The sequence below is a fragment of the Leucopleurus acutus genome (assembly GCF_964270905.1).
Source record: "Leucopleurus acutus genome assembly, chromosome: 10".
NCBI lineage: Eukaryota > Metazoa > Chordata > Mammalia > Artiodactyla > Delphinidae > Leucopleurus > Leucopleurus acutus.
Window position 1 is genome coordinate 65043480 of NC_139153.1, and position 9304 is coordinate 65052783.

Below are 9304 nucleotides of genomic sequence, written 5' to 3' on the forward strand. Positions count from 1 at the left end.
TGTCCTAGTGGTGGCTGGGATCCATACTGCTGCAGAAACCATCGTGAGGGGTCAGGTGAGGCCCCCCGGAGCTGGGCCTTGGTATTGACCGGCTTGGGGCTTTCTGTCTGGGGCGGTGTCATTCTAGCGCCTCTGCCTCCCATCCCTGCCACCCCCAGGGTCCGGTGTTCTCAGGAGCCCTGGCCAAACCTTCTCAGGGAGTCAGGATCAGCCAGAAGGCCCCAGGCCTCTGAGACGGCTCACACACAGCAACGTAAACTCTCCTGCCCCAGACTTGGTGTGGGTTGGCAGTGGTGGGGTGTCTGCTGGGTAACCAGTTTGTACTTTTAAAAAAGCTGGGGGCTTCCCTGGTGGCGCAGTGGTTGAGAGTCCGCCTGCCGATGCAGGGGACACGGGTTCGTGCCCCGGTCCGGGAAGATCCCACATGCCGCGGAGCGGCTGGGCCCGTGAGCCATGGCCGCTGAGCCTGCGCGTCCGGAGCCTGTGCTCCGCAACGGGAGAGTCCACAACAGTGAGAGGCCCCCATACTGGGAAAAAAAAAAAAAAAAAAGCTGGACTTGAATCTGGGGAAAGTGAGGCCCTTCCACTCAAGGGTCATCTTAGGGTCTAGCTTAGGGGATATCTGAAGGTCCTCTAGCTCCTGAGCTGTGTGGCCTGAGGTTCTGAGGCAGGTTGTGGGAAGGGGCGGAAGGAGGACGGATGGGCAGTGGCTTCAGCCCTCGGGGTACCTGCCTGAGGCAGGCAGGTGGGTTTTGCTGCTGCTCGGAGAAGCAATCTGCGGCTTCCCCTTGGCACTGATGCTGACCTTGGATTCCCAAGGAAGCTGAGGTTTCCTGTCTGTTGCTGTGGGATTGAGCTAGAGAAGGCCTCCATTCATCCCGTCCTTCCTGCGATGTCCCGAATGAATAATTCAGGTTGACTAACCTTTCTTAGCCCAGACCTTCCGTTTGCCACGCGCAGGCACTTCTGTCATTGACCCGAAGCCTTGGCCTTTGAGCAATGCCTCTGGGCCCCGTTCTGTTACCCAAGAGCACTGGGCAAGGAGTCAGGTGCCCGGGTCTGCTCCAGGCGTCCCCACCAGCTTGCTGAGGCCCCTGGGATGAAGTGGGTAACTGTCTGAGTCTTCATTTACCGCCCATTGCCACAGCCTTGTCAGGACGCTCAGATGACAGAATGCACAGCCCTCCTTTGTGGAGTCCTCTTCCCAAGCGTCTCTACCACTTGAGCTTTGTCACTGTGTGGGCTGTTCTCAGGACTGACCCCTGTGACTCAGCGTGGGTGCTGGGAAGGCAGGTGAGGCGGTCACCAGAGACAGGATCTCACAGCCCCTCTGACACACTGAAGGGCTCCCTTTAGTGCTTTGAAGGGAGACAAATGTCCCTCTCGCCAGCCCATGCCTCCTCCCGCAGACCCACAGCCCAAACCTCTTGGCCAGCATCCTTCCCTAGTGCTCCTTGGAGAGGGAGAAGTGGGAGGAAGGATGAAGGAGGGAGGGAGGAGGAAGAGATGCTCCCAGCCAGAGGAGCTCAGCCTAGTGCCCCCTCCCCTGGGAACAGTGGTCAAATACCCCCAGATCCCTGTGTCCTCCTGCCCTGTCACTGGATCATGTCCTGAATGAAATGACTCTGGGCCTCACCCCAGGAGACTCAAGGGCTAATTTCCCTGATGGGGCCCGGCCATCAAGCTGGTCGTTAAATAAGGCCCTGGACCATCTGTGTCAGTGCAGCCCTGCGGGGCCTGAGTGACAGCCAGCCTGCGCTGGGTTGTAAGACACTCCCTGGTTTGAAAGGAGGGTCACGGACAGCAGGGCCTGCAGTTGTATTTGGCTCCCAGAGTGGGGACGGGTGACAGTACCAGTGACGTCAGGCACAGTGACAGATATCACCCATCAAGCTGAGGTGAATGAAGGCACAGTGGCTCGTCACCACCAGTCGGCACATTTTAGTTCCTCTTCCTGAGATCCTTTCTGTATCTACAACCTCTCCCCACAGGCTAAACCAGAGTTCATTAAAAATTACGGAAGATACGCCTCTTTTAGAACTCGCCTCTCCCATTTTAGGGAAGGTGGCAGGTGAAACCACAAATCAAACTTGTAAGGGTTCAGCTTGGACTAAATGAGTCATGATCTCTATCTTATCAGAGGCTGTCAGCTCCTTATATCTGGAAACTAGTTGGTTGACTGTGGTTATCGTCAAGACTGTTCACAAATATTCTGTTTTTTCCTACGGGAATGTGGTATGATTTCACTTCCTTTTGAAGGTACGTTGGTCAAAGTGTGATTTGCTTTGGCCGACATCGCATGGAGGGGAGTGACATATGCCACTTCTGGTGGGAGCTTTTAGAGAAAGCAGTGTCCTAAATTCTCCTTCCCTGGCCAAGGTAAGTTTGGAAGCACAGTCACTTCCTGAGTGACTATGCATGACAGAGAAAAAAATCTGGGCTATATTAGGCACTGAGGTTTGGGGGTATTTTGTTATGCAGCTCAACCTAGTCCATCCTGACTAATTCACCAACTCACAGCCAGATACCCTGTATGAGCAACCTCAGGCACTCCAATATTTCGTTGCACAAATATATCCTCTACGACCATAGTTACTCCTATGAAGCATCTACTATGGACCACTGGCCTTACAATGCCCATCTCTGTTTCTCAGGAGAATAATTTTCAGATGGAGACAAGTAGAAGAGCTTTCCTGGGGTCCAGAGCCAGTGAGCACTGGTGCTGGGATTCAGCCACAGTGCGTCTGTCTCATTCTAAAGCCGATGGCTGCTCTGCCCCCAACATGCGGTCTCCCTTGTAAGGGAGGGGCAGCCGCTCTGGCTCCCTCTGGGAGTCCTGAGCCCTAAGTGGGGGCCCGGGTCCTGTCTGAGGCCCTCTCTGCGCTGTGTGTCTCAGCTGTGCCCATCAGGAACGGGAGACTTGTCCTTGACTGGGCGGCGGGAGCGCCACCCTCGGGGGGTAGAGTGGCTTCACGCGCCATGGGTGGAGGGCTCCCATCCGTGGGTCTCTTGAGCCCTGACCGAAAGCCACGTCACCACCACCAGCATTAACTGCAGACTAGAAAAGTAATACCCACGGAGCTCGATCATTTCTCAAATGTGTCTAAATGCTGCGGTGTTTACCAAAATACAAATTCATTTAAAGGCGTTATTGAGTTCCTAGTAGTTTTTTTTTTATCATCATCTGTTTTCTCAATCAACAGATACTAAAAGTCTAATGAGTATTGCAGGGGGACTCACAGGGAACAAATTATGTTGAAAAATGAGTCCTAGTTGAAAAGGTTAGAAGAGATACTGCTGTCGGCCAAGACAGGGGTGGAGTGAGGGGTCCAGGAAGGGGTCTGATACGGGAGAGATGGAGGCTCAGCCTGGGGGAACTTGAGGAAGGCCTGTTTGGGGGCGTGTGTGTGCAGGGAGCAACAGGGAAAGGCAAGGACAGGCAGGGAGACGGGACTAGAGGGAGGGTTGAGTGGGGAGGCCGAGGTGAATGCTGCTGGGGGTCTGGGCACGGAGTGGGTGCAGAGGAGGTCGGGCCACGTGGACCGGAGGTGCCTGTCTGGCCCCCTCACCAGTCTAGGCAGGAGGGGGCTTGCCTGAGATCGCCAAGGTGTGGAAGCCTTCGGGACCGCATCCCAGTACATCCGAGGGGGAGGGGTGCGTTCTGGGGAGGAGATAATTGAGAAACGGCTTGCAGCAAAAGAAGACTGCAAAATAAAATGTATTGGGCTGCAGACTCAGAAGCAGCATGGTTTATGGCCTGCCCTCTCGCCTCTGAAGCTCTAAGGTACGTTTTGCAGGTAGCTCAGAGCCAGAGATTTGGTACAAGTACTATTCAGTGTATCTGTGATGCCGAAGGGAGCATTTTTTAATCTATTAGAGACGAGAGGACCAGAAAACCATTTAAAACTGCCGAGGTCGTAATGGGCAGGAGAATTTTGGAGTTTCTCATAGGGCAGAGGGTTGTGTATCATCAGGGGCCATCAGGGCCTGGAAGGCACAAGGTTATTTTCTGGGGTGGGGGGGAAATCAAGTTTCAAAATCCATCCTATGAATGACTCAAGGGCTGTGGGGTGGTGAGCCCCTCCATCTGTGCAGTCCCAGCCCGGTAGGATCAATACTGAACGCTGGGGGAATTCACACATCACCTTCTCAGCCGTGGCTGAAAGATGAGGCTTTGGAGAGCATCTGTTTCCTGGGGAAGGCTTGATTTCCAGAATCACAGAGCAATACTTCATATTCCTGACTTATTTCCAAGCTGACGTTAGCCTTTGAGGGAAGGTTTTATCCCCCCTCTCCTTTTCTCTTAACATTTAAAATCTTCCAATGTTCCTCCAGCTTGAGGACCAAATGCGATTTTAATACAGCGATTATTAGTTTAGAAGCCCTTCAGCTCCTGACAAATGCCCTTAGCCGCAGCAGTGATGTTCTGAGCTTGCTGTCAGGGCGGGAGACGCACGGTGTAAAAATGACTCAAAAGCCGAGCGCCCTGGAAGGGCTGCTCCGGGGGAGGGCTTCTCCCTTCCCGACTCCGACAGAGCCAGACCTCATGACAGCACCTTGGGACCTTGGGCCCCCCTGGCCGTGGCTGGGGACAACTCCAACAGCCCCTCCCAGGCAGGCTTGGCTCCTGGGGACCTCTCCACCTGGAAGCTGTGCCCAGGGTCTTGGATACTGCTAAACACCCAGACCTGCACATTTCCCAGCCTCTGATATCCTTCCCCACACCTTTCTCTAAGTCACATGACCAGCCACCTGCCTTACGAGGCAGAGATAGACGGTCTTGCCAGTCGTTAGTATGGCATCTTTAGGACTCTAAGAAAAAACAGCTTTTTAAGGTCAAAACACAATAGTGGGGTGGAGAAGCGTGTGTGTGTGTGTGTGTGTGTGTGTGTGTGTGTGTGTGTGTGTCTGTCTGTCTGTCTGTCTGGGAGTGTGTGGTCACCAGAGGCCACAGGGCTGAGCTGGCCAAGTCTGAAGGGTGAGCCTTTGCCCAGCAGAGGGCAGCAGCAGACGGGCCAGAACCTCCCAGAGAGGTGGCCCTTGGGCCAGCGATCAGGGCCCGCTTTCCCCCACTGCGCTGGATTTGCCAGGCCTGTCTTCAGAGAGCCTGCACGGTGGCTGAAGTGCCCCTGCCTTTCCCAGATGGCTGTTTTTAAAGAGCTTAGAAGTTACCTTCAAGGTGGACGTCCCCCCACGTTCCCGTCTCTTCCTGTCACCTACCCGCTTTTTCTACAGGTTGTCTGGCAGGGGCCGGGGAGCTTCCTGACGTGGGTGAGGCACACTTTGAGGAGTGGGGTGCCTGTTTCGATTCACAGGGGAGGGACCCCAAAACCGGAGACAGGGGCTTGCCGAGGAGGTGGGGCGAGGGTGATGGAGGGTCCATCTGAGCAGAGCGGAAGTGGTCTTCAGCACCTACAACCCACCAGCTCCTCCCCTGGGGGTGGGTGGACCTCACACTCCCTTCGTTGGCCATATGGGCCAGCCTCCCCCTCCCCCCAGGTCCCTGAACAAGCCGATGCTTGACGCTCACAGAGTTGATTGCTGTTCCCTTGGCGGCTGCTGATGAACAAGACAGCAGCCACATGGGAAGGATTTCCTTAGGGACCCTGCTCAGAGCAGGAGGAAGCAGGGGCAGGCTGCCGGCCATGGGTGGGCTCAGCCCGGCCTGCTGCCCCCAGGATGCCCTGGGACAGAGCACTGGGACGGCCCCAGGGACCACAGCCCCTTTGCAGAAGAGGAGTTTCTCAGATCCCTGATAAGGAGCCGGCTTTGTGGGAGCACGACGGGGCAAGGGTGCAGGAAAACTGCACAGTGGGGGCAGGAGATGCGGTTCTGCCTAGACTCCCCATCCCTTCCTCTCCGGCACTCAGTTTCACTCTCTGTAGTGAGAGCTGCTGACCCAGCCCTCTTCTTACCCTCCCGTGGGACAGCTGGCCTTTCAATTCAGCAAGTCATTGTGGTGGGGGGAGAATGGGGGAGCGGAGAGTGGAGGTTGGCAGAGATGCTATCAGATTGAAAGAGGCTCAGAAGACACACCGACCTGATGCCCCCTGATTGGATCCTGGTCCAAAGCATTAAAAACTATTTAGGGGGCAGTTGGGGAAATTGGAGTGTGGTCTGGATGTGGCCGTCTTTGGAGAGCCAATCATCTTGTCAGTGGGGTAAGGCACTGGGGTTATGTAAGGACCTGTACTGAGGTCTTTGAGGGGAGTGCGGTGATGTCCATAGATTACTTCAAAATACTTTAGCCTTAGAGAATACAGTGAAGCAAATATGGCAAAACTCAAACAACTGCGAAAATCCAGACTGAGATTATGCAAATTTCATTGTGTCATTCCCTCTTTTTTCCTGTAGGCTTAAAGTCTTTCATAGTAAAAAGGCTAAAAAATAAACCAGTAGCTTTTAAAAACTGTAGAAGCCCAGGTCTTGCCCTGTGCGATCTGAATCCCTGGGGAGGGCCACACCATGGATGTTTTCAAGGCCCCCAGAGAGTCTGAGGACTCTCTGGCAGGCTCAAGTTCAAGTCTGTTTTACTGGAGGGGGGGTAGAAGAGCCCGTGGGAGGGTGACCCTAAAGACTCTGCCACTGCCCAGGGCACTGGGGGCCCCTAGTGGTGACACATCTCTGATGGCCTTCGTCCACACTCTCCCTCCACTGGGGGCGCCCGCACCCAGGCCCCAGCCGCTGCCTGCAGGTGCTGACATCATCTAGCCCTGTGGCCCCTCTCAGGCGGAAGGGTAGGGCTGCTGGGACAAGACATGCCGTTCCCAGTGCTCATGCTGCCCAGTTCTCCTGGGACAGCTGCCTCTGTGAAGGGTTAAACCCAGAGTGGCGTGGAAAGGATGGCTGCAACCTCTGCACCTGACCCCACAGCTTCCCCTATAGTCCCGGCTCGCCTTGGCCCTCCCACCTTCATTCAGGAATCAAAGTTCCAGACTCCAGAACATCCTAGGAAGCGGAGAGACGGGGGAAGAGCATATGATAGAATTTCTGTGTTGCTGAACTGTGTCAGCATCCCGCCCCCCCCGCCCCAAAGCACAGACACACACAGACACACCGGCACCTCCACAGAGCGGAGCCCTAGTCATGGGGTCCTGGACAGAGATGAGGCCCATCCCCTCGGTCCCCCATGGTTTGAACAGGTCCTGTGGCTGTGAGACCCTCTCTCCCCTCGCTCAGGCGCCATCAGGGCCCTCCCTGCCCATCCCTATCCCCCGCGGCAGAACTCACCAGAGCCTCACTAGTGGCAGGACTGTGGAATGTGTGGAAGAGGGGGTCCGGTGGAAAGTAATCTTCTCTTTCAGTGCCCGCCGTCTGTGGTGTTGGGCAAAGGCCCTTCCCAGGGTCCCAGCGTGGAGAAGTCACCGTCCACTATAGCACTGGTGGAGAGGTCTGCCCAGAGGGCTGGGCTGCAGAGGTCTGGGGAGGAGAGGTCATCTGACCCTCGGGAAGGGCCTGCAGGGGCTGGCTGGCATGGCCAACTGTCAGCTGGTGTTGTGTGGCTCTGGGGCAGGGCCAGAGGGTGGGAGGGTGTGGGGCGGAAGAGGAGGAAGAGGAGGAGGTGTTCTGCCCGCTGTCTGGATGGATGTCAGGCCCTGTGCACCGAGAGCCAATTGCCCCAGGCCCCTGGTTAGTTTTTGATTCCCTGTCCAGGGGGTAAGGCTGGGGTGGGGGTCATGTTCTCCCTTCCCCTGTCTCCCTGCCCCCACCCCACTCCCTACAACCTCACTGCCAGTTTGTCCCAAGCAGTGGCTGCCAGAGAGAAGGAAAGTCCCGCAGCAAGACATCCAATCAACAATCAGCTTGAGGACAGTCAAGCATTTTTTTGAGGCCCTTGTGGGTGCTCGATACTCTGCTAGGCTGACCCAGGAACCTGCCAGAACAGTGCCTGTTGTTGGGAGATTACAGTCAGGGGCTTCAGCAAGTCAAAGGGCAGTTCCAGGGTAAGTGTTTGGTGGGAGGACAGTGGGCTTAGGGGGGGCCCCTCACCAGCCTGGGGGAAGCAGGGAAGGCATCCTGGAAGAAGTGACCTGTGCAGACCTGAAGGAGAAGGAGGGTCGTCCAGGTTTGGTTCAGGGGAGGGTGGTGAGAAGAGCACATGCAAAGGCCCAGAGGCAGCCGGGGTGGAGGTGGGGGGTGGGGAGGTGGAGGCACTCAGGGTGGCTGGAGCAGGCGGGGAGTGGGGCGTGATGACACATGAGGCTAGGGGGTGGGAGGGGGTGGGGAGGCGGGCCTCACAGTTCTCTGTCTTCAGCTTCTCGGGAGGCCCTCAAGGGCTTTATGCCGGGGGTTGGGGGGAGGGTCGGGGCCCCAGTGTGTGCTTAGAAGGCTCGCTCTGCTTTGAGGAGAGCGGACCGGGGAGGAGTGGATCACAGGTGGGCAGGCAGGTGATGAGGCCCCAGGTGCTGTCCTCCAGGTGAGTCCCAGCCTGGTGCGGAGAGCGGGCAGTGGGGTGGAAGGGAGCGGGCAGGTCCCTGAGGTGTTGAGAAGGCAGGCTTGACAAGGTCTGGTGACGAGTGAGAGATGGGGCGGGGTGGGGGCAAAGGGCAGAGACTCAGCCAGGGACAAGCTTCAGGTCTCAGTGACCCTGGGCCAAGTATAAGGAAGGTCTGACGTCCGCCCTTCAGGTGACTCCAGCTACCCCACACCTCTGGCTGCCGTTCTTCTGGGCGCTGTGCAGCCCACTTGCCCTGACCCCAGCCTGTCCCTTCGGGGCTTCTCCATGTGTGGGTGCTCGGTTTTCAGAGGCTCTGCAGCAGCCTTGGGGTGAGAGGCTCTGCCCGGCCCGCTCTGCCAGCTTCCCCCTGGGGGCGTCCGGCCTCTCTCTGACTCTGGGCCGCATCCCCCAGGGTCCCCTCCCCCACCCCCCGGTCTAACGAGGACCCCCGCCCGCCCTGCAGATCTGTCGCTGCAGCGTTGAGGCACACGGCTTGCCCCGCCCCTCCCCGAGTTTCCACGCGTCCATGGAGCACGCACTCGGGGCAGTCTCTCCCTCACTGCTCACTCACGGAGCAGGTGAGCACGGAGAGGAGGCAGGACTAGAACCTGGTCTCCTGGTCCCTGTCCCAGAGGTGCCCTAGGTCGCTGCCCACTCAGTGCCCACCGCACCCGCTCTGGGGCCTGGTACAGCACGTGCTGCTCAATACATGTATTATCGGCAAAAGAAGGGGCCTGGGGCTGGCCGCCCACAGCCCAGCTGCCCTTCCTGTGGCCAGCCTCCTTTCCCGTTCCCGCCACAGGTCCTCCCCCTGACAGGGCAGGACAGAACAGGGATTCCCAGGGCGCCCTGAGGCCTGGTTTAAAG